Source organism: Diabrotica undecimpunctata, chromosome 1 (genome assembly GCF_040954645.1).
Source record: "Diabrotica undecimpunctata isolate CICGRU chromosome 1, icDiaUnde3, whole genome shotgun sequence".
NCBI classification, from domain to species: Eukaryota; Metazoa; Arthropoda; class Insecta; order Coleoptera; family Chrysomelidae; genus Diabrotica; species Diabrotica undecimpunctata.
The window spans coordinates 596,175-623,429 of record NC_092803.1 but is presented as its reverse complement, the minus strand read 5'-3'; the positions used below and the strand labels follow the sequence as shown (position 1 = coordinate 623,429).

At 32.6% G+C, this 27,255-nt stretch overlaps 1 protein-coding gene and 1 non-coding gene across 4 annotated transcripts in view; one reads left to right on the top strand and one right to left on the bottom strand.

Moving 5' to 3' along the window:
• The window catches only part of LOC140443133 (kielin/chordin-like protein), a 583,808-nt gene that overhangs the window by 533,527 nt on the left and 23,026 nt on the right, over positions 1–27,255 (top strand). The window lies entirely within an intron of this gene.
• On the bottom strand, positions 18,717–18,823 carry LOC140432952 (U6 spliceosomal RNA). Its single transcript, XR_011949858.1, has one exon. It is a non-coding gene; the product is annotated as a U6 spliceosomal RNA (small nuclear RNA).

Here is a 27,255-nt window from a genome sequence, read left to right as displayed (position 1 = left end):
TTTGGCTTTGCTGCCTTATTATTATTTTACTCGTATTCTGGTTTAGCGATAACTGGTAACCCACAAACCGCAAATATTAAATATTTACAAGAATATAGAGAATATGTATTGATGCAAATGCAAATAGCCATGTAGTTTAATACACAGTTCTATCTTATGGTCTAATACCAAATCGTAATATGGTAGTTGTTAATTATTGTTGAATTGAATATTGCGCTGTTTTACACCTTACTCAGTGTAATGTGGTAATGACCTGTTTTTTGATTATTAAAATCTTATTTAATATTTGACAATTTTGTCAGCTATAAGGCGTTTTTTTCTTCTAAAAATAGACGAGAGACGAGATAACTTTTTTATGAATGGTACCTTTTACCTAAGTCTTAAGAAAATACATTTGAATCTACATTCATCAACACCTATATCAAATTCCACTCATTGAATAAGTGGAATTTAATACAGATGAATTATGAATTATTATTATAGAATATCTATAATCCACAGCATAAGAAATAGTTACAAACAAGGCTCTACAAATTAATTTTCTTTTCTTCTTTATACATGGCCTTGGCTATTTTTCGATTCTTATTATGCTTATCTTTTATGATTTTTCTTTCTCTCTTTGCTGTATTTTAAATTAGGGTAATAGAAAGCAAAGAAAGAATTTATAATCCACTATCGATTACCGATAAAGTACATTATATTGCCTGTGATTATCTAATTAAGCTATAGTATACTTATATGCTAACTGGGACATTCTGCTTCTAAAGTCTAAATCAATCTCGCGAGTTCTTAAGCCAGGATGTTCTTCTCCTGTCTTGGCTCCGTTTGTCTGTTACTTTTTATCATTACGTACTGATCTCACGTCCAAACTATTGAAGATTTCTTGTTAAAGCGATACTTTTATACTGGCGTTGTATTTTTTTTTTCTCTATAGTAAAATGCTGAGGCGACCGTCACGGAACTAGCGCCACGGGAAACGTCACGAAATATCCGTTTATTTGTAATTTTAGTTATTTGTAATTTAATAAAAATTGATTCTCATGGAGGTGCAGATTAAGAAATATATCGTTCACAAAAAGAATTTTTACATTAAATGTCCAAAGGAGTGTTCACTTGAATATCGTAGAGTAAGGACGTATTCCGCCGAGTGCGATAGCAAAAAGTGACTACCGATAAGAACAAGTTAAAATCTAGTTATTGCTACTAAAACAACTTCCTCGCAAGACCATTACTTTGCTAACAGCATGCTAAGCTTATCATACTTTCCAAAAATATGGAAATTTGCAAAGTCATTATGATCCTCAAGCCAGGAAAAGAGCCCAATGAATTAACATCGTATCAACCCATCAGCCTACTCCCAACCGTAAGCAAAGTTTTTGAAAGATTGCTGCTACAATGGATATACGTAGATAATGAATTCCTAACATTACTTCCAAAACATCAGTTTGTTTTTCGGGAAAATCACTATACTATCCAACAAGTACATTAAATGATAAATGAAATATCAAAAACTCTTAAAGAAAAGAAATACTGCAACGCTGTATTTCTAGACATCTCACAAGCGTTTGACAAAGTCTGGCACAGAGGTCTGCTTTACAAAGTAAAAAGAGTACTATCCAGTAACTATTTCCTCCTACTTAAATCCTACATATCAAATAGATATGTCTCTGTAAAATTCAAAAATCAACAATCCAACCTCTGTCCTATCTACTCCGGAGTTTCGCAGGGTAGTGTTCTAGCGCCGCTGCTTTTCTCACTTTACACAGCCGATATACCAGAGACTAATAATACTACAATCGCTTGTTTTGCTGACGACGTAGGAATACTAGCTGTAAATGAAGATCCCATACAAGCCTCACAAAACCTGCAACATCATCTGAACATACTCGGTATACTGATTGGTATACGAAATGGAGAACAATAGTAAATAAAACAAAAACAACTCAAATAACATTTACCAACCGTCACCACATATGACCACCTGTAAGAATGGAAAATGTAAGAATACCAACAGTAACAGACGCTAGATACCTTGGCCTCCATCTTGACCAAGGTCTTACTTGGAATAAACATATCCAGACCAAAAGAAGGCAGCTCGACTTAAAATTCCAGCAAATGTATTGGCTCCTTGGACATAAATCAAAACTTAACATCCAAAACAAAATTCTTATATGCACAGCCATACTCAAACCTATCTGGTTCTACGGACTACACCTATGTAGGCGAGCGGTTTACCCCTCAAAAGACGCTTAGAAACAGAATATACCGACTAAAATTCTTTTTGCATTTCTAATGCACCAAACCTTTTTTATTCGATTCTATATATTTTTCCAAGATGAAATGTATTTTTTGTTAATTTTTACAAGTGGGCCGGCAATTGTTATTAACAAATAACTTATACAAAAAAGCAATTTCACCGAATTGCTTCGGAATAAATTTTTTTAGGTGTATCTTATTAAAATAAACACTTTTTCTCTCTTAATAATTTTTCAAAAAATGGTTCCTTTTCGAGTTATTTGCATTTTTTTGTTGAAAAAATGCCTTAATTAGTGATTTTTGGGATTTTTTTTCTAAAAAGCTACTAAATGAATTGCAATTCTACAAATAGCTTTATAATCTTTAAACCGTCGAGTACAAGTTAGAATATTTTGACAAGGATAATTTTTTTCTATCTTCCTAAAAACGTGGACCCAAATATTTCGAGCAGTCTATCGCTAAGTGTGTACAGCGGTTGCGGCGATACGGGCGTGCGGCGCGTAGAAATATTTGGTTAAATTTAAAAAATTAATTCAATACAAATATTACGTGCAATTTATTAAAAAAAAAAGATATTTCTAATTATTTTTATATAGACATATTATAATTAAAACAATTAAAATTAATTTTTTACAATGCTATAGTAATGTAATTTTTTTAGGCATATTCGAAATATTTGGGTCCACGTTTTTAGCAAGATAGAAACCATTTATCCTTGTCAAAATATTCTAACTTGTACTCGACGGTTTAGAGATTATAAAGCTATTTGTAAAATTGCAATTCATTTAGTAGTTTTTTAGAAAAAAATCCCAAAAATCACTAATTAAGGCATTTTTTCAACAAAAAAATGCAAATAACTCGAAAAGGAAGCATTTTTCTAAAAATTATTAAGAGAGAAAAATTGTTTATTTTGATGAGATACACCTAAAAAAATTGATTCTGAAACAATTCGGTGAAATTGCTTTTTTGTATAAGTTATTTGTTAATAACAATTGCCGGCCCACTTGTAAAAATTAAAAAAAAATACATTTCATCTTGGAAAAATATATAGAATCGAATAAAAAAGGTTTGGTGCATTAGATATGCAAAAAGAATTTTAGTCGGTTGATGCTCTGCTTATAGGGGTAAACCGCTCGCCTAATGTGACTGTGCCAAGACAACGTCGCTGAATATTATTCAAAGATTCCAGTGTAAAGTGCTAAGATCATTAGTGGATGCACCATGGTACGTAAGTAATAAAACACTTTACTACGACTTACAGATTCCCTTCATCGGAGAAGAAATCCATTGAGCCACGGAGACACAAAATGAACGTACCATTCACCATTAAAATGAGCTAGTAAGGAAAGAATTTAAAAATGGTTCAGCCACAAGAAGACTAGATAGAACCTGGCCCCAAGACCTAATTCAAAACTAAACCAAAATATAATAAGGTCATCATTGGATGTCCCTCCTTCGCGACCAAAACCTGTAACGCATTTACTTAATACTCTGTAATGTATAAATGTAAATTCTAAATACACATAATTATAAAAAAAAATGTCCAAAGAATTAGTGACTAGTTTAAAAATTAAAAATATTGCAAAATGGCTGGGTTCTGTAGATGATCAAACAGTATTTAATAGTAGTGACATACAAAGATTTGAAGCTGGAGACTTTGTTAGGTTTGTATTATTTTTTATAGTTGGTCAGTGTGGTTATTTCTTTCCCGATATTTTTATTTCTCCATATTGTTTCATTTAGGCAGCCTGCGGCTCTGTTTGCTCTATTCACTTGATCTTCCACTTCTGTTTCGAGCTTTCCGTAGCTAGATAATGTGATGCCTGGTGTAAGGTATAAGTATAATAGATATTTAAAATAATCAAAAATATTTAATTACCCTTTTTAACTCCACATGGGATAGGCAAAATAAACTCATATATTGTATCCATCAGAATAAGAATATTAGCTATATTTAAATTTGATATAGTGAGTTTGAAAACCATTTCCGGACTGGAATCAAAAACAAAAGTATGTAATTTGAATTATATGTAAGTATTTGTTAAATGAAAATATATATTTATTATTTGCTAAATTCTATTACTACTATTACCACTATTTCCATAAAACACGCTTTCAGGATTCTCGTTTTATCGGTGTTGTAAACAAAAAGTGTTGACAAAAGTTATCATGCCTACAAATTACTCATATAGCGATTATTGGTGCTAAATAACTTGTTTTCTATTGTACTGATAACAGTAACCAATAAGAAGGTTTGTAGACAGTGCTAGTAAAAGAAAACCTCCTTCTTTGGTGGTAACTAATTAAAATATTAATACGTTATAGTGGGTGGATCAAATAAACACATTTGTAGTACCGCCTATTATATTATTCAATTTGAATTAGTGTGATTTTAAATTTTGAGGTCTTTTATATTTATTCTAAGTTGTTTATATAGTATATATATATATATATATATATATATATATATATATATATATATATATATATATATATATATCTATATATATATATATATATATATATATATATATATCTATATATATATATATATATATATATATATATATATATATATATATATATATATATATATATATATATATATATATATATAAAATAAAGTTTTATTTTGGGGTTGCAGTCATTAATAGGGCAGGAAAGTGAAACTCTTTGTTCTTTATCTAGCTTTCGCAAAATTTATTTGCTTCTTCAGGATATGCTAAAATATGGTATCAGTAAATACAATGAAATTAAAATTAAATAGCATTGTATAAAACTAGTATAAAAACTTACAACATGAGGTTAATCCATTAAATTTTCAAATTTACAAAACATTAAACCTTAACTTATTAAAATTATCGAGTTATGTAAGTACAATATTTTAATTTTATTTAATTTTGTACAAATTCATTATGACATTGATTATGTTGATGTTTGATTTATGTCAGAAAGACACTCGTTTCTGTTTATTATATTTTTTGTTGTTGATAACTAGCTCTTGATTGTTATTATGGTTACGTACAAAGTGGCGCCAAATATGAATATTTAAATTTTTTGAAATTATAGTATTTATAGTCAGAAAATCTAATATTAGAAAATTATAGTATTAATTTTCGTAAGACAGAATGTAATTATAGATATTGCTTAGTTTATCAATATGTTTTTTATTAACGCATTGATATTTATTTATGGATACCATTTCTAAATATCAATTGGCTTTACAACCCTGCGTGGGTCCTAGCCTCCTCACGAATTTCTCTCCAGTCGTCCCTATCCATCGCCTTCCTCCGCCAAGCACGTATTCCCATATTTCTCATGTCTTCATCGATGTTATCAAGGAACCTTGTTCTGGATCTTCTTTTTCTACTCTGACCAATTGGTCTATCAAGAAGCATTTTTCTAACTGGGTCATTTTGTTCCATCAGCATTACATGCCCTATCCACTTCAGACGTCCTATCTTAATATGCTTTACGATATCTGGTTCCTGGTATATTATATAAAGTTCGAAGTTGTATCGTCTTCACACTCCGCTGTCATTAACTGCTCCATAGAAGCCATAGTACTTTCTTTCGAAAAATCCCAACATGTTTTCATTACTTTTTGTAGTCCAGGTTTCGGAACCATATATTAGGACTGAACGTATTATTGTTTTGTAGAGTTTTAGTATAATAAAAAAATATATAATAAAACAAAAGTAATGGCTGTTACACGTGCACCAAATGTCGACGTTAATATTTGTATCTATAACAAACATATAGAACCAGTACAAAGATTCCAGTATCTTGGTTGCTGCATAACAAACGATCTTGACCACGAGGTCGAAATACGTGCTCGTATAGAATATGCTAGGTCCGCATTTCAACGAATGAAAAAATTCCTAATAAACTCTACGTTATCGTTGGATATCCGATACCCATTTGTAAAAACGTTTATTTATTCCATATTGCTATACAGAGTGGAAACATGGAATCTCGGAATTACAAGTATGAGGCGTATAAAAGCCTTTGAGATGTGGGTTTTTCGAAGGATGCTGAAGATCTCTTGGACAGAGCACGTGACCAACAACGAGGTGCTAAGAAGAATGGGTACTGAGAGAGAACTCCTAAATATTGTAACAAAAAAACAGAAAAACGAGTTATTTAGGACATATTTACAGAGGAGAAAAATATAACTTTCTACGACTTACAATGGAAGAAGAGGTCCAGAAAGAAAAAAATTCTCCTGGTTAAAGAAATTAAGAGACTGGACAGGCATGGACACACATTCGATACTAAGAACAGCTCAAGATAGAGAGCAATTTGCCGTAGTTATAGCCAACCTTCAGTAATGGAGAAGGCACCTTAAGAAGAAGAGTTTTAGTTTTGTATTTCTCGATATATAATTGTGCAGTATTCTGCAGTAGTATTATTTTTAGTGTTAAGAAGCACACCCAGGTATACAAATTCGTTCACTGCTTTGATGACGTCGTTTTCTGTAACAAATGGTCGTAGTATTTGTGGTTGCGTGTTTATTTTTATATCCTTCGTTTTTTTGTTTATGTTTGTTTTGTGTTTATTATTAAACTCATTTTTGTAGCTGATTCTTTTATGCTACATACGCCTCTCGTATAGCGCTTTCCGTTCTCCCAACAATATTGATATCATCAGCATAGGCAAGGATTTGCACTGATTTATTAAATATTGAACTAATGGTTGTAATTTGTGACATATGTATTACTTTCTCCAGAGTCATATTGAACAGTATACAGGAGAGAGGTTCTCCATGGCGCAGTCCGTTATTTGTTTTAAAAGGTTAAGACAGTTTTCACTGAATTCGTACTCTACATTCAACTTTTTCCAAAGTTAGTTTTGTTAAATTTACTGACTGATTTGGTATTCCTAGCTCTTTCATTGCTTTGAACACTTCTCTTTTATTCACAGAGTCGTAGGCTGCTTTGTGATGAGTTCTTTGTCATATTGCAGTGTTTTTTCTAAAATTTGTTTTAGGGTTGCAATCAGCTTGCTATTTTCCTACTATCCGTTCTGCATATTGTGACATAATATAATACTGTCAAAAATATTTTATATGCTGCATTTAGAAACATAATTTCTCTGTTATTAGAGCATTTAAAGATATCTCCTTTTTTGTTTATGGTGCAAAGTATTCCAATATTCTAATCATTAGGGGGGATTTCTGTGTCCATATTGCTTTTAAAAGCTGCTTTAATGCCATTATGTTATCGTGGCCACCTTCTTTATATATTCAGCTCGGAGATTATCTATTCCGGGAGACTTTTTTCTGACTACTTTTTTTAACTTCATCTGCATCTGCATCTTTAGACATTAGTGCCTGGTTAAAGTATTCCACCCATCAACTCAATACATTTTTCCTTGATGTTAATAGATCGCCATTCTGACTTCTGCATTGTCTTGTGGTTGCTTTGAATTCTTTTATGTTGATGTTTACTTTCATATAGAATACTTTGAATTCTTTCTCTCTTTTGACGCTTTCTACATATTTATATTCCTAACTACCTTAAGTAGTTTCATTTTTTTCTTTCGTGTATCCTCTTTTCTTCTCTTCTCTTTATCTGGTAATTCTCTACAGTTGTTTTAGGTCGTCGGGTAAGCATCTCTCTGTAGGTCTTATACAAATAAACACATTTTGAAGTAAAATTGTGGCTTTTCTGCATTAAAAATAGTAAATTGTATTAAGATGTCTCAAGAAAATAGCTCAGAACAATTTTTCGAGTTGGAAATCGAAATGTGAAAATAATCGTAAAATGAAATTATCCTTACACTCAATTGTGGTTTAATTTCATGTAAAATAATATCTAAATCTTTACCTTTGTCACTATGTAAAGTAGTGTTCTCTATTTTCTTGATTTAAAAGATTGTTGATATAATATAAAGTCACGATAGAAAATCCATACGTCTGCATAATATCTATATTTTCTTCTAATTTGACTGCCATTCTTGAATTTAGTTTAAGTTCGATACTTTATAAACATAACTCGAATTATAATTATTTTCATCTGACAAGAATCTATCCAAAAACTCGAATAATTATGTAAACTTGTATTTTAGGAATTTACGATAGATTTTAATAGGGAAATAGATATCCCATTATAAAGGGAACGCGGTATTATACGGCATTTTATGGAATATCATTAAATTTGTAATAAGGGAGGATTTTAATTTAATACTCGATTTAATCTGCGTTTATTGTTTAATTAAGCTCTAGTATCAACTTGACGTTCAAGTATGTAAACATGAAATTATGGATGGGTAATTTTGATATATTATTTGACCGATATTTGAAAAATTCCTATTTATTAATAAAATATTAGAAAATATTATAAATTGTTTTCAGTAGGTAATCAAAATTATGAGCGGTATTCACAATGTGTGTATAGTAAGGTCTCTTTTTATTCGGATTATTTTTATTCGATTTTAAAGTTTTGCGGTTTGTATTTCATCCAAAAATTTATCCAACAATTTCTATTATTATCTATTATAATAAAATATTAACTATTCACATCCAGATGTCATTAAAGTGAGATCCCTATCAATGATGTCCCTATTATTGTGAGTTTGTCATTGAAAGGCATAACCTGTTATTTGATATAACCAAACCAAACCATTGCAGTTTTCGTTCGTGAATATTTTTTTAGACTGTAGTCACCCCCGTCTCTTTCCCTAATTAAGTCTTTTCTAATCCTGTCTCTTCTAGTCTTACCTTCCATCTTCTTTTCCCGAATCTTCTTTATATGCCACACTTCACCGCATTACACCAACGCAGGTCTTACCACACTCTTGTATATCTTTCCTTTCAGCCTTTTCCAGATTTTTCGATCACAGAGTACTCTCAAATCAGCAAAGCAAAGCTTATTTTCTTCCAATTAAACCAACCAGCCGGTATTATAGGGTCAATTTCTCGATTTAGTATCCCATTTTTCGGAATAGAGGAGCCAAGGGATTCTTCCACTCGTCTAGTTTTTCTCCAAGCAATTCTATGTCCTCAACCATTCTTCTTTATCTAAACCACATTAACCTTAAGTCCTCTCTCAATAGCCAATGGTCAATAGCCCTTATCCAACCCTTCAACTTCTCCTCCGACATTTCTTTGCTCTCCCCTACTAGCACTATATCATCAGAAAAAGACCAATGAGCCCCCTCCTTTACTTTCTATATCTTAGTGAAGAGTCTTGATGCAAACTGTCGTCACTGGAAAACTTTCGGTCAATCCGACGGTGTACATATCCTTCACGAGACTTACGTACTTCTCAGGAACTCATCTCCATAGCTCTTGTCTAGGAACTGTCCCGTACGGATTCTTAAGAGCTATAAATATCAAATGTAGCTCTCTTCTTTGCTCGTATTTATCTATCGACCGTCTCAAAGCAAACAATACATCCGTTGTTCTCTTTCCTGGCATAAACCCAAACTGTTCTCCTATCGATGTCTCTCTTCTCAAATTTTCATGGTATGCGACATTAACATTATCCCTCTATTATTCTTACAGTCCTAAATGTCCCTCTTTGTGTTCATTCTACCGACTCTTGGAGTGGAGTGTCTTCTTACAGCGTAGAGCAATAGTTAGGTTACATAGTTACAAAATTATTGATTTTTGATAAAATATTGGAAATCCTTAGTACTGTTACAAGTTGTTTTTATGAATATTGACTTATAAAATATATTTCTCATTTTCAATACTATATAATAAGTGGATTATATTTATAAAAAATCTTGACTCTTGGTAATTATAGTAAGTATTGCGGATGTAATAAAATAAATTCAAATAAATTTTAACATTACAAAACTACACGGTTCTAAAAACGAAAAGAATAAAACACGAGCGCTTCGTAACAGTTAATTACAAATAGCATTAATTTTAAAAGATCTTAATTTCCAGTTTGTTGGCCTTTCAGAAAAGACTGTTTGTTTTACATTTTCCTTATCAATTAAAAGCTACTTATGTACTCATCCAGCTGTATCCAGTTCCAATTGAAAGTTTCTTAAGTCCTTCAGATAAAACTGAGAAACTAAAAAGTTTTTAGTTCTCGGCGTGGTATTATCTCTTATTTTATGACGTTGTTAAGAAAGAAGTTTTCTGTAAAAGAACTAATACAAAAGCGGGCTTTTACTGTACGTTTTATTTAGTAACCTGATTCTATTTTAAATAAGCCTGTGTTAGTGTTTCTAGTTAATCGAATGGTAAATAGATTACATTTTATTGTAGACGGAATGATTCAGAAATTATTTTGAGAATATGGCAAATAGTGAAAGATCTATAAAAAGAAATGGAGGAAGTTTGAGACGAGACAACAAATGGGTAATCTCTGGAATTAAAAATTGTCTTTATAATTTTCCGACTGAAAAATTAATATAATTTCTATTATACAGAAATATATATTATGGGTATATGTATATGGGTATATGTATAAAAATACTAAAACCAATTATACAATTGAAGAGCTTAATGTGAAACAATGACAAGCCTCAAAAAGGCAAAAGTGAGATATTTGACTTTGAATGTTAAAAATAATATTATAAAATCCAGTAACAACTTTTGTTGTTTTAATTTAGATATGTGGGTGCATGTTGCGCTATGGAACTATATTTATAACAATATTAATAAAATTACTCCAAAGTTGAGATAAAAACAGTCTTTATTTAAAAAAAATGTGGCTTGTTACATTATTACATTAATGATAAGTACCCAAAATCTTATTTAATCAACCAACTCGGCGACCTCATCAGCAACATCAGGGCTGACATCCTCTTAATAATGATCTTACATTTTCGAGTTTCTTTTTTGCAATCCGAATGGGCTCAATATACTTCTGTTTTAAAGCAGATACAGTAAGCACATTAGGACGTCCCTTCTTGACAACACTAACGTGTTTAACGTAAAATGCTTGTCTGTTATCACTCCTGAACAAAAAGGAAAAAACATTGGAAAAATCCAAAGATTGCTGGTCATCAGTGCGAGTACTCTTTTTAATGTTCTCTAAGAGTGGTTGTACATTGAGGAAATTTTCCTGCTTCATAACAGTTAAGTTGAAGGGCTTCTTTTTATTAGATTCTTTTATAATTTTTTGCCATTCCTCAGGAGAGTTCACAAGCGGAGCATACTTTCTATGTCGTTTTTCTATTAGAGCAAAATCCCTGTCGGAGGGAAGGTGAGTGTGTCCGCTGACTAAAAAATGGTGTGTAATAGTCTTCAACTTTTGTTCCTTCACTAGCTGGAACCATAAAGACATTAAAAGCCAGTTTTTGTTTAGCCCGGGACAATTATCCGTGAAGAAAACGAGATGCTCTACTTCACCTATCTTTGAGCTTAGAAATTTTATGAGTATTGATGCAATTTCATCACTTCCTCTTTTTGCAATGTTTTCCGTCCAGACAAACATATGACCAGCGTCTTCCATACAATCATGGATTCCTAGATTATACATCCAGATTTTGGTTAATTTGGGAATCGGTAACGCTTGCTGCAAGTCAAAGGATATAACACATGTCCTGTTATCAATTTTGAACTGGGCTGTTTCGCTCTTCAGTAGTTGTTGCATTGCCTGAGCCTTACACTTGTGCAAGTTAAGTCTTGTTGTTAATTCGCTATAATCATTTTTTTCTGATTTTGCTGACTCTATTTGGATATTAATTTCGTCGCATGTCTTGCAAGTATCTGATTTTGGCAGCTTGAATCCAATATTATACTCGGTACAAAATATTTTACGGTAAGTATGCTCCTTGACTGGTTCAATTCCCATTTCTGTACACCAAGGGACATATCGATCCAAATAGAGACTGGCTATACTCATGTTATGATCCAGATAAACTTTATTCATGTTCTTGTGTCGACTGTAGTGACTTTGATACTTTGGAATCGAATGTATGTGGTTTTTAACACTTAGTATTTCAGAATCAGATATTTTGTTCACACGGTTTGTATGCTTTCCTCTGTTGTCTCTTTCTGGCACTAGATTCCCTTCTATCTTCTTGTGAACAATGTTATTTACCCTGCCCTTAGAAGCTTGAAGTCCGTGGATATTTAAAAATTCTGTTTTACAGACACGTGTAGTTTCACCATTAACATTAATGGAGTAGACTGCATTGCTCTTTCTATACGATTCTTGATGTTTTTTCTTCTTTCGGTAGGACCTTTTCTTCTTAACAATATCTATACATCCGAATAAGTAGCTATTTTGTAACTCCCATGAACCGAGGTTCCAGAATTCGTTAAAAATATTGCTCTCGTGGCCCTGAAGCTTTTCCCTACACTTCTTAGTGCAACTGCAAGGCGGTCCCAATTCTCGACCAGGCACATTTTTTTTTCGTTTTGTCGCTTACATATGGTTGCCCTAAATTTCGTCGAATTTTTCTTTTTAATCTTAAATAACAGTGTTCATTGCTTTGTCTCCATCGACTTGTTGGAGTTTTGTCGGGTGTGTTTGGTTTTGTTCTTTTTCTTGACGGACCTTGTTCATTATCCTACAACAAAATGCAATAATATAACAAGCCATGTCACAAGCCACAACAATCATATTTTAATCTTTAATGGTAATAATGTGACAAGCCACATTTAACAAAAAAATTACGTACTGCTGTATTTTCATCACTTGAGTCACTTCTAGATTGTACATAGTCAGGATCACAGTCACTGTCATCGAATGTCGACTGAACTTCAGTATTTGTCTTACCAGAATCGTCAGAACTCACAGAAATATCTGAATCGCTGTTTGACATTTTGATGTGGCTTGTCATTATGTCGAGTAGATACTAAGACAAACTAGATCTATGCAACACTGTTACCATAGGTTTGTCGCGTCATCTATTAACGACGGGCTAAAATAAATTTTTAGTGGCTTGTTATACTATTACTTTAACCGATCATAGCACTAACTCTTTTTGAACTCATGTGTGGCTTGTCATTGTTTCACATTAAGCTCTTCAATTGTTCTTTTTTGCTTTCATTCATCGAGTTTATCGAAGCCTTCTTAACAAGGTTAAATAATATATAAAAAAAAGATTAAAACAAGGTTAAATAATATATATATTTCGTCTCCGACATGAATTCTTGATGTGTGTGAAGGTATGTGTTGCCTGGCAATTTGCAAAAGCTAATTTTAGAAGGTCATCTCCAAAGGATATATTTTTATTAATTAACCACTGTCTACTATTCTCTTCCTTCCACGTTGTTGTATTAAACTGTTTAGTTTGCCGTAAATGATATTTGGTATTGTCCATAACGATAATCGAACATTCTGGTATAAATTTCAGCATTTGTTCAAAATATTCTTCAAACACATCGTCGTTCATGTCCTCGTGGTAGTCGCCCGTTTTTTGGATTCAAATTAAGAAAACCCTTAGAACTCCCAATGTGGGTAATTATAAGCCTTCTCTCTTTTCCCGACGATGCTTTAATACCTGTAGACAATCCCTCCAATACAGCTTGGCGGTTGCTTTTAACATTTTTGTCTTGCCATATCTTGGAAACCGTATGGCTTTCATTTATGTATGTCTCATCTAAATAATATATTCTTCAGTTTTTTTCTCTATGCTGTTTAATTTTTTCGAAGATACTGCCTTCTCCAAGAAACGATTTTCGGACTTTCCATTAACATTGATATTCTACTGATGCCCAGTACATCATCATCTTGCAATGCGGCATGAGTTTTTAAATGGCAAAATAGAAAGAATGAACCTTTCTTCGAAATTTTTATTAATTTCTAGTGGTCGTCTCCCTGATTTTACAATGGGATTCGTAATGACCCCTTTCCTTGTCCTCCTTTCTTAAATTATAAATTGATCTTTTGGAACATTCTGTGTACTAATAAATCGCAAATTGTCAAAATTAACAACAAAGTAAGTGCTGAAAAAAATCATTGAGTATCGTGTGCTTCAAGGTACTGTTTTAGGTCCTTTACTGTTTTCAATATATATATATAAATGATCTAGCAGCAAGGAAAATACATGGAAAGATTATTTGTTTTGCTGACGATACTGTCATACTTTACACTAGTGATTCTTTACAGAAATCTTTAGCAGAAACAGAAACTATAAAGGTTTAAGAATGGCTAAATAGCTAATTAGGTACTGACAGTTAATAGGTACTGATAGAACTTATTTCATACCATTTTCAATATACAAAAATAATTTACCCGACTTCTTGGAATTACATCTAAGCTACAACAATGCGTACATTTAAATAAATAGGAAAAAAAATCGGTTGCCTGTAAAGTCGGTTTTACGGGCGAAGATTTTACGTAACAACGTCTTTTTCTCGGTAGAATAATTATTGATATGAATATTATTAAATTGGACAATAGGAACAAGGAATTGAATGAAAATAAGAATTGCACAAATTTTAACTATAGAAATATATTTTGTTTACTAAAACATTGTACATGTAAACTTAAACTTAACTAATTTATATTTGAGTGATTTTGTTATGGATAGGATAGGACGATGATAGGAGAAATATGAAATGAAAGGAAGTGTTTCTGCTGTAATGTGTCTTGAACGCCAAGAACGCTCGAGAAAGACAGAGACACAAGCACGGAAGCACGCACCGATTCAACGCGCCTAATTCTCTAGTGCTGCGCGCGCAGCGGACCGATCATGTTTGAGTGGGAGAGAGACGCAAGGCATTCGCCGGTCCGGCGGGCCTCTCTCTCGTTCGGTGACTCAGTGTAACAGACGTGAGCGGGCGTTACACTTTTTCATGAATGACTCCGAGCCACAACCTAATTTAAGACGTTGCCACGTCAAAATACATAAAATATTTAGGCGTTTATATTGATTGTCACTTGAAGTGAGATGTGCATATTGATATGGTTTATAAAATTCTGAGAATGTTACTATACAGATTTAGATATCTCAGCAATATCCTTTGTCTTACTTAAAGATGGTATACTATCCTTTGATAGAGTCTCGTCTTAAATGTACCATTTTAGCATGGGGTAAAACATAAGCTTTTCATTTGAATAAACTAGACATACTACAAAGGAGGTTTTTGAAAATAATGCTAAAGAAATCTCGCGTATATTCATTTGAACTTCTTTATTAGCAAGCAGATATTTTTAATATTAGACGGTTATATTTGTTAAATCAATGTTAGATCATACTTATGTCGTCTCCGGTGTAATTAATAAACGTATGAAAATGTGTTAGCATCTTGGTGCAAGTTTCCATGTTTATTAATTTGTCCAACTATTGCGCAATATGGTGTAATATTGCGTAGTTGGCCGGTACGCTCTTATTGTGGCATTATCTTGAAGAGACAATGCCATTATGGTTTTATTAGAGGTGGAAATAAAACACATTCTTTCTAAGAAGAAAAAAACTCAGCTTCAGAGTCTTAGAAAGATTCAGAGCCCTTCGAGCAAAGTGCTCTAGGGAGCTACCCTACACGGGTAAAGCCATGTACTGTACACTACTCACTTGACTGACTTGAGATCCGAAAATGTCCCATATTTAAAGATAAATTAACTTTTATATGAAACTTTTTCATTGTTCAACCAATTAAATTTAATTATATGTTCCAGAAGGAAGGGCGATGAACATCGAAGTGCGTGATTGGTGGCACTTGATGACACTTACAGGACTAGAAGAAAAGTTCATGACTATGTCCAAATAACTAGTATAAATCAATTAGAAAACACAATTTCACAATTATCTAATTATTTACCCGAGATCTATAAAACCTACATGAGAAAAATCAATTCATTCAACATGATTAAATCCAATTTTATAAAATTTCTTAAGAATATTGGATCAAAAATTTTGGATGAGATCAGGATGAGATTCAGTTAAATTCATCGTATAACTAATGCCATACTATGGTCTGTTTTTTAACCAGGAGGAGTAATTCAAATTTTCCGCGCTGTAATGCTTGTTTGTAATTGGTCCAACCGCAGGCAAGTTTACTCCACTAAATTATGACTTTTGACACTAATGACATTTGTGAAATTTTAAAATTCAAAATTTATATCGACGATTTTTTGTGTTTTCTGCGTTATTCCTTACATTTTTAGATATTTCGTTTGTATTTATATAAAAAACAGTTCTTTTCAGAACTATTTAGCGATATATTAGTGTTATTAAGATAACAATATGGATTCGATGCCAAGTACTAGTGGTAATTATTCCTCTCCACTTAAAAAACGCCGTGTAGATTTGGGTCATTTATCTTCAAATGAGAAACAATGCATTATAACCATGTATAAACAAATCAAAATTGATAATTCTGGAATGAAAATAACAGCCACGGTAGCAAAAATAACACAGGCAACAGGTTAGTTTTGCAGAATAGTTATTGTTAAAATCAAGACTTACTAAAGTAATGTGCTAATTTTATTAGCACATTACTTTATCTTATATAAGAATATAAGCAGACTAGAACAGTAATATTGCAAAATTCCATTGGATTTTAGATATCATTTTATCACCAATATATCGCTTGCGTATACGTTCCGGACGATTTTCTTCTACAATGTGATAAATAAACCCTAAAAATTCTTCAACTTCTTCATAACAGTCCAACATTGTTTTATTGTAATTAGAAATACTAAATAATATATATTGGAAGTTAATTCGAAAAATTATTATTCAAATATAAACAATCAAAGTTATGTTAGAATCAACGTGTGAAGGTGTCCGATAATGATTACTGGATTACCGCAAGGCCGAGATAATCAACAAAAAAAGAAGATGTATTTGATGAATTTTCTAGTAACTTTCTTGGGTGTGAATCTGTCTTTTTAGTTTACTCCTCCTGGTTAAAAAACAGAGTATATATACTTTGTAATATTTTATATTATCAACCTGATGGTACTGTAGAACAAATATTGGAATAGTGCAAATGAGTGTAATCCCTGAGCACAACCTCTGGTTTATTGGGGAATTTCTTCTTTGTTTATTTGCAACATCTATTTGTTTGTACAAAATATTTAAATTAGAATTAATTTGTAATTCTAACTATTCTATTGTAATATTGTTTTATAATGTATAATGGGAAGTAAATAAACATTATTATTATTGTTCTCATGATATTATTTAGTTATTATTTTTGAATAGGAAAATGAATACTTAAAATTATCTGAATTTAAAATCAAACAAACATAAATAAAATACAAAACCTATTTTAATATACTAAATTAAACTCATAATTCTAAAACGCTATTGACCTTAAAACGATTTGAAAATTATGCTAATGGTGTACGTAAAAACCAATTTGTTTATTATCCCTAAAATAATAGTAAATTTACTGTTATCGCCACCCGAAGCCGTAACAACAAACACCGACATACCCTCATTGCCCACTTTATAAACAGCACCGAGCAAACACAGCAGCAGAAGCAGCACTAGCAGCAGGAAACAAATGAAGTGCAAACAAATTTCGGCGGGGCTGCGGATACGTACAAGACGTCGGGTCTCGCCTTAATAAGACCTAATTGCCTTCACCCGTGTCAGGACCTTTACAGGACCTTCGACAAGAGTTAAGCAGGACCTTATTAGGAGTTTTACGACGACGACGGCGACGGAGTTTCTGACGTGACGGAGTTGTTGCAGTCGTTAATTCGAAAGTTTTTTTATTGGTGTAACTGGAATTGTTCATTTGTTGCTGTATTGTTGCAAGTGCTGCTCTAGATTAGAGTTCTAAAAACAAAAATTAGAAAAGACTGTTACGCTGTAATATTAGAAAATTAAGTTAAATACATTGTAATTTCAAGGAAGATTTAAGAAATAAATAATTTAAGGAAGCTGTAAATGCTTAGTCATTATATGGTTTGATATACATTATTATTATTATGTTTCTTTTTATTTCGAATTAAATTGTCTCGACATATTTGCTCATTGACACGGGAGCAAAGGTTTACAATTTACAAAGAGTTTACAATAGTGAATAATAACAATATTATATAAATTATATTTTGTTAAACAATTGTGTAGTCTTTAAGAGTCTATTAGGCTCTTGAGTCGACTTGAACAGTTCACAAGTTCTTTTAAACTGTGGGTTATATTGATGGCAATGCGAGTGTCCTGGTAGTGTTGACATTCTGTGAGGATGTGCTTGACGGTGATAAGAATATCGTTGCAGTGGGAGCATAACTGTTGGTCTGTAGCGGACATAAGATGACCGTGTGTCAAACGTGCGTGTCCTATTCTCAATCTTCGTACTGCTATCTTCTATTTTCTGTTCAGAGATGCTAGGGATAAATAGCTGTTAACATTAGATTGTATTTCTCTGACCTGTGTGTCTTTGGTGATTCAAAGTTCCTGTGACCTGTCTTCGATATTCCTTTTGAATTTTGATTTTATATCTTTTTGAAACTGTATGTTGTAGATGAGTAATTGGAATATAGATGCTTCTTTTGCAGCGCTGTCAGCTATCTCATTTCCTCGGATGCCGAAGGGAGAAGGTACCCATATTATTATTGTTATTGAAGTCCGTCGGGAAGTGTGGAGATAAAAATGTAGAACGCTTCACGATTTTGCGTGTGATCCTTGAGCAGGGTCCATGCTAATCTTCTCTGTATCGTTGCAATATTAGTATATGTATCGCCGAAGCGAGTACTATTATTATTTTTAAAATGTTTATTTTTACGTTTACCGGTGTCTCTTTAACATATGTTCCATGGCTAATGTGTGTATTTACTTCATTCCATTTCATTAAAATTTCCTCTACAGGTCCTCTCCAGTCCTCACTATTTTTCGTTCTTTGTTCGGCTTTTCTTCCATTGCAATTTAATTTTTTCATGTTGTGTTTTGTATTTTTTCCCCAGCTATTATCCAATTTTCCTTTTTTTTATCAGTTTGGCACTTAAGCGCCTGGCGGGCTATGTTAGTGTAAGCCCAATAAATTTTCATTTTTAAAATATCAACAAAAATAGCCAAACACATAAAAAAGAAAGGAACTTTTAGAACCAGCTTTAAGAACAAACAACAACTTAGGCAAATATATTAAAAACAACAAGAGCCAAAAAAAGCACTTACATCGGTCAAACTGGTAGAACTTTTCACAAACGTATAGCAGAACATAAAAGGGCTTTTGAATAATAGAAAAACAGATTCTACATACGTACTTCACCTTCTAGATCATAATCATTCTTTTAACGAGGAATTTCAAATTCTTCACATTCAAAATAAAGGCCTTAAGCTATCTTTATTAGAATCTATGGAAATTAACAAATTAAAAAACACAGACATAATTCTGAATGACCAACTTGAGACAAACAGTTCTCTCCTCCTCAACCTATTCATCAAGTTTAAACACATCCCAAAAATAGATTATTTGAGAAAGGCACTCTACCGAAACAGCTGTAGTGATAAGATTTTATAATAAATTTTGTGGAAGTTTAGAAAGCAAAGTTTTCAGTGTTTTATTGATATATAATATTTAAATTATAATCTTGTCTTAGTGTCTATCTCGCCATTTATATATTTGTAAACGACAATTTTGTATCAGTTCATAAAATATATGAATCAGGAAATATAATATTCAGAAGGAATCATAAAATATATAGATTAGAAGATTCAGTTACAGAATTAAAATTGTCTGTAAATCTATCAAGCTAATATTATTATTGATCCATCCAAAGCATACAAAACTAGTATTACCTCGACGAGTAAAATTCCTCGTTCCTGCCCTGCGGATCAGGCCTCGCCACCACTCACTCGCACAAGAAAATCTATCACTTGAGGATTAATGCCGGCAAAGCGGTCACTTTTCCAGAATAATGGAAACACAAACTGTTTTACGGCTTTAATTAAGCCTCTCGCTCTTGACGAATTCGGTTATTTAGCGATGTTTGACTGTTAACAGATTGCTTGTCTTCGCGCCAAGCGAATGATGGTGGCGGAGTAGGTGAAACGTCGTAGCCGACATGACAGCTCGAATGAGGGTAGTCTTTTTATATCCGAAAGGGAAGATAATCTGTGGCGTTTTTTGTGTAAGATGGCGTAATTTCCAGATCGGATTGGAGAAATGTACGCTGTGTTTAAAAAAATTTAGTAGTCCTACTGTTCTGTAATATTTTCCAAGATTTGGTATTTACTTTAAAACTTTCTTGAATGGTGATAAGATGATTGAATTGAAGATAAAAATTGTTTTTGTCGTGTCTTGTCTTGTTTGTGCTTCTTTAAAAGTTTAGCTTATATTCTGATTTTTTCCTATTTTCTTTGTTTCTTATTGAAGTTAAATATTGTCGATATAATGTCTGAAATTAAGAAGAAATATATCGCTTTATTTATTGCTTTTCATAACTTTAACGATTTTTTCTTTATTTGCTGATTAAAAACATAGTACACTCTTTTTGTCGCTCTCGTTTCTTTGGATAGCGCAATAAATAAATAATGTTTTTTTGTATAACACCTGTACGGTGGTTGTATACTGCTATTTAGTCACAAATGACCAATTATTAGTTATTTTCTGACTTAACTTAATAAACAGCTAAGGGATTACCCTATGGCTTACTCTTCTTTTATTCATCAACTAATGCACTACAACTAATATGCAATAACATCACAGCAGTATACTCTGCTTTTTACACTAAACTGTTACACACTACCTCAAATGGTTTTGTCCTTGAGTCTTCTCTTTAGTTCAGTGTTGTTAAGAAGCTGGAATGCTTTGACATTCACATAACTATGCAGCCTCTGCGTGTGACTTGCTGCTGTTCTCTTGATTACTTTGTTCACAGTTTCCATACCCAGGTCCTGGTGGAGATTGCTGTTACGGATATACCAAGGAGTAGTTTGATCTCCCTTAAGAGTGTACACTTCTTCTTGTTTTACTCTGAAATATCTATTCGCAATGTATGATTCTAAGATTTCTGAATAAGCATGAACGTTGTTAGTTTATCAACTTTATCAGACGCCTGTGCTACGTCCAAGTAGATTGTAGAGCAGACTCTCTTTTCTTCTACCGGTTATTCTATTATCGTTATTCTGTGAACTTGATCTATAGTGTAATGTTTATTTTTGAAACCAAATTGATGATTTGGTATAAGATTTTTTCGTTGTATTATTATATTATATTGTCGTTGAGTTTGAACGTGCTTTCTAAATGATCTGCAAATCGTTCTGCTTTCTGTTCATTACTTCTAACCCAGTTGCCGTTTTCCAACTTGATAGGAGGAGAATGAATAATTCGTCCCTTCATTCTTTTTGTTGCCTTCCATAACGAATAATCTGTGTTCTGGTCAGATGTTAAATTAATTGAAAAAGAATTAATTGTTGAATTTTTTACATTCTGTATCCCCCTTTTTAGTTTTTGTGTAGCATTATTTATATTAGTTTTGTCTCGTGGAGCTCTGTATTGCTGGCATTACTGTTTTTAATACTATATATTTTTAGTTAAATATTTTACACAATCCCAGTGACTTTTTATACATTTTTGTCAGTTACCGCAGTCATTTTGCAACTTTTGCATAGTTTTTTGGGAAGCAGAACTAACACACGATTTGCTGTTACACGTTATCGTGTCACTTCCCCCACTAGATGCCATTTTTTACGAATTACATCTTAAGGTTGTTAAGTTTTTTAAAAACATCAAAAGTAACTCCTTAAATAACTGTTAACTATCTATCTTAACGAAATATTAGTCGAGATCAACATACTGGTAAAAACTATCAATACGTCTTTGTCAAAATCGGTAGATCTTCATAATTCTTACAGATTTGTAAATTTTTCCTTTCTGTATATTAGAAAATGAGTTATGCTAAAGCATATAAAAGGTTCAAAATAATACGAATTAGAGAACTCCCATCAGACTCGGAACATAGTTAATGAATACGACAGAAACTCACAAAAGAACCGCGCCTATTTGGTCGCTAATTTCTTTTTTTGACCCCCCACGAAACAACCCAAATCTATTATCCAACACAAACTTCTTTTTTGACTCGACAAGAAACCGAGAACTGCGAGGACCATCAATTAGACGCGTATATCTCTCTTTTTCCGCACAAAAATCGAACGAACGGATAAGTATACCGAAAAACGAAACAAAAACACATCCAAGCTCCGCTCAACGATTTGTCAGCAGAGACAGTTCTATTTTCCGAAACACGTACAAGACCTGATGTGGACAGGAATGCCTGAAAGGGGAATAGGAATGCGGGGTGCTTTTGTTTTCGCTGAATTCGGGATTTACAACGGGGAAATATCTGATATACATCGGTGTCATATTGTCACGTCCTAACCAAATTAGTTAATTTCAATTTTTTATTTGAATTCACTACCTCTTCCTCTTCTTTTTCTGTTAATAATGATAAGACATTCGTCTTTTGATGTATCTGATTTGAAAGGCCTTGATAAATATAACATTTATTGTTTGAATAAATCTATTTGAGCATCTAAAACTATTTAAAAAAAATTATGTAATAAAAGTTGAACTCTACTTTTGACAATTTTTTACCAACAGTAACGGTAATGTGTACATATATAAATGACAACAGTGTTAGTGCTCATTGAGCATAAAAACATCTAGTTTCAAAAACAAAGACATTTTACAAGAGTTTACAAAAACAAAGCAAATTAAGACGAGGATGAAGCAACATCTCTTTTTCAGAAGCTTTCAAAACTCCGTCAAGAATTTACTCCACATACTCGTATATAGTGCTCTCCGATCCATCAAAGATCTATCTCGCTTCTAGCATAAGAGCAATTAACTATAAGTTTGTGGTGCCCTTGTCCGCGTAACAAAAAAATTTAATTTCATTATCCCCATTCTGTATCATCTTCGTTATTGACGCTCCTTATGACTTCATATATTCAAATAATTAGACTAAATAGCATAGTTAGCAAATCCCTCTGTCCTATCCCATGGCCTGTATCTAAAGGTTCCGTAAATTGTCCAACTATTCCAACTATCTTATTATTTTGATTTCTTAGTTTTGTTTTTAATTGTTTTTATTTTTTTCTATCCGAGGGGATCTCTTTATTATACAAAAGATGTATTACATTTTTGAGTTTTACTGTGTAAAATGCCTTTCTCACGTAGATCAAATATAGGAATGCTGGTCTCTTAATATAAGTCACTAATGCTTTCTCTGCAATATGTTGTATTATGAATATTTCATCTATACAAGACCTTCCCGTATGGAAAACTTGTTGCTGATCTGCTTATGAGCTGATTCATTCAAACATTCATGAATGTTTGTATTTTGAGAACGATTTCCAAAATGGAAATTAAAAAGTCAATAAACTTATTTTAATCTTCAGTTGTAGTTTATTCCCATTAAAACAGTTCAGGATTGCCCATATTAGCCTAATAAGCTTAATTAAGTATTAGAATTCAACTTTCAGATTAAATTTCGTCTAATATACTTACCTTTTTTATCGTAAGATTGTATTGTTTAAATATAAAAGAATCGGAAATTTTGTTTCGAAATTAACGGGTTTTTATAACTAAGAAATAATAATCTATCTGCAAGAACGAATACAAAAGAAGCCTGCAGGAAATAGAATACCCCAATTTAATCAACATGTTCCAGCCTCCGTTTTGCCGCAGCAAATGATAGTTGTCAACCGAAAAAAAACCACAGCGCCCTGCTCTGCTCTTGCCGAGCTCTCGTTGAATATTCATAGATAAACTGTTTTCTTATGCCGGGCTGTGTATCGAATTACCGAAGCATTAACGCCCCGATTAAACGACGCTATTATTTCTGGCGTCGCCGTTGCTTAGATACCTCAAACTAATGACTAGCGCTTCATCTGCATCGAGATGAAAAAACCTATTTTATAGATCGTGGCTCATTAGTTTGTGGCCAAGCTTAAAAACTGTTCAATTTAAATAATTAAGACAAAATTAGGAAGGATCGAACGAGATATAATATACGTATATCATTTCTTTTCCCTTCTTTTGTGTTCCATTTCATTTTTTCGCTAATTTCGAACGTACCTTCCTCTTTTTTAAAAATTATTTAATACGGAGTTGAAGCAGAAAACCACAAAAATCACATATAACTTCCGCCGAATACCTCAAATCCAATATAAATATATAATAAATATATTCTTCTTCTTCTTCCTCTTTATAAGCAATTCCGCTTGTTCATTGGCGGATTAATACTTCTGGAAGGTTATCATTCCATCTTTCGCGGTTGTTCGATACTTCTTATTCTTGAAATAGTCTATTAGTCTATTTGCTTATTGTACTTGATCTCTCACTTCTTTGTCCAGGTCTCCACAGCTAGAAAATGTCTGGAAGGCCAATGGATGGACGATATTTTATCATCCCATGTCTTCATAGACGTGCCCTTAGGTCTCTTAAGCCTCCTCATCACTTTCCATATTTGTTTCACTGCCCTTCTTGGTTTATTCTTATCATGTGCTCATACCATCTCAACTAGGCTTTTTTAATTATCTTTTCGATTAGTTCCACTTTAATATCTTCTCTTACTTTCACTCTGGTTATATCCAATATTCTTCTAAGTGCTCCATCCCAATTCTTTGTAGTTTCTTCTTTAATATATATATGTGAGCATCCAACTTTCACTTCCAAAGGTTAGATTGGCATCAGGACTTTAAACTTTTGTCGATTCTTATTTGCAGAGTTATATCAAATGGCTTTTATATATCTATAAAGGCTTAAGTTCTGTAGTTGAATTTCGTGTATTCTGTATGAGCTGTTAGGTAGAAATGTGATTATAGATAGTTCTTCCTTTTCTCAATCTTCTCTGTGACTGCTCTAGTTTGTTATCCACTTCTATTAAGAGCCTTTGTTCCAGTACTCTCTCGTATAGTTTGAGAGTTATACCCAGTAAAGTGATACCTTTGTAGTTACTAATATCCTGTATGCTACCTTTTTTAAATATTGGTAGGATAACCCCCACGTCCAATATTTTGGTATCTCGGTCCCATTCCATGGTGTTTGTTGTCTTTTCTTTGTTCTTAAATTTCTTGTGTGTTTTATAGAATTATATACTTTTAGTTGGTGTGGTAGTCTACTTTAAATTTATTACGAAAATCCTACCAGCTTTTCCTTTTCGCTTATATCGATTATGCTTGTATTTTTGGTAGCCCCTGCGCTTTGGTTTCTTAGGCATTTAATACACGCTAACTTCATTGTTTTGACATCTTCTTTTATTTAGATACTCTAACAATTCGTGCACTTTTTATTTTAATTAATTCTTGTAATTTAGCAGATTTGTCTACCCCCGTCTAAGAGTGCCAGTTGTCTTTGACAAATTTCCTTCAAATCGTAGATCTTGCCTACGTGTTTCTCTGCTCAATTATTGACCTAGTTTTCGTATCCCTGTGCTATTTACTGATCTGCTAATTTGTAGGATTTAATGTAGATATAACAACATTGATAAGGTTTCATCTCTTTTTTTTTCGATTCTTTTTGTATTGGTATTTGTTTCTTTCCCATACTTGTGTATTAGAATTTTAGAATATGTTGTACTATCCATGTCAACTCAGTCTCTTGTATTATCACATAAACTTTCTTAACACAAAATCAACATCACTTGCCTTTACTTATAATATAAGAAGAATGCACTTAAAATAATTTTAATAATCTGTTACCCAGATTTAGATTGGATGGTGGACTTCGATACCATCCAAATCTAGAATAAAAGGTGGCTTCCCTCCAAACCGAGACGCAAGAGTACGAGGACTCCATACTAGGATAAAAGTGGCGTCCAAATAGGATCATAATTAGATAAGAAATACAAGATCAAATTTGCAAAAAAACAAATATTTACCAAAAATAATCTTACCCTAAAAGGGGTCTGCAAAGGTTTGGTTTTTTATAGAAAAATATTTAAGTTAAGTACCGTTACCTAGCGTTTTCTGGATGTTTTGATTAAACAGAATTCTATTTGACCTAACGAGATATTTTTTGTAACGTTTAAAGGGATCAGTTTGAGTATTTGCAAACAAAAGCCATAACGAGTTATGACAGATAGCTGGGTGATCCAGGGATAAAATGTGTAACGGTATTTTATACCGAAAATTTACAAAACAGTCTAAAGCCGATGAAGCAAATAATATTTAGGTATGAATTACATTGCTCTATTGGGTGTCTTACAAAATTTGGTAAAATAAACGAAATTAAGACTAAATATAAGACAATAAAACGTAACGTTTTTGGAGACCATATAAAAAGATTTGTTTTATTTTACCATTTTTATAGATGATATTTTAATTTATTTATTAATTTATACCTCAACATTCTCAACGTGCACACTTCTTTGTATGCTCGAGCAAAAACACCTTTAATTAGAATTCCATTAGCCAAACCTTAGTAAATACGTTACTAAGGTTGTCATTAATATAGAGACATCGGTAGAGAAACAACCGTACCGCAATAATAATACGTCAGTCGAAACTATTTGGGTTTTCTAACGACTCAAGTGTGCAAAGGGATGAAATTAACTAATTAGAAAGGTCGTGAGGGGATTCCGAACGTTGGAACTCTAACTCTCTAATTGAAAGGAATTGCACATGTGTTCCAAGAATTTATATAACTCAAAACGTGTTAGTCGTATAGTTTCAGTATCGCCGTTGCAGGCGGTTTTCGTATAAAGGATATGTTTGATTACATTCAACTTTCAAGAGGGTTTGTCACCGAGTCCATCTTTGACAATACGGCAAAAAGAAAGGTGGTTGATCTATACAGAGTCGAAAATCGTCTAACGTAAATATGGCAATGCTTCCACGGAAACAAGGATCATTGACTTAAATCATGTTTTATTTGATAAATAGTGAAAACAAATTAAAGATTTCCCCTGTCTCCTTCCCACGCCTCACTTAGCGAAAGGAACAGAGTCAATATACGAAAACATAACACATTCCTTAATAGTATGCAAGACACATTTTTGAAGACACATATTTTATGGATCATTATGTTTAAAATCGCAAAATTTGAATATTTTTTAAGTCAGTTCCATTATGTCATCTATTTAATAATTTGAAAAATGTATTCCTGTTCTTTTTCATTCCAGGTCTTAGGCACTTGTGGTCCGTTTTATTTTGCTCCACCTTTACAAGGGGCATCATACCCTT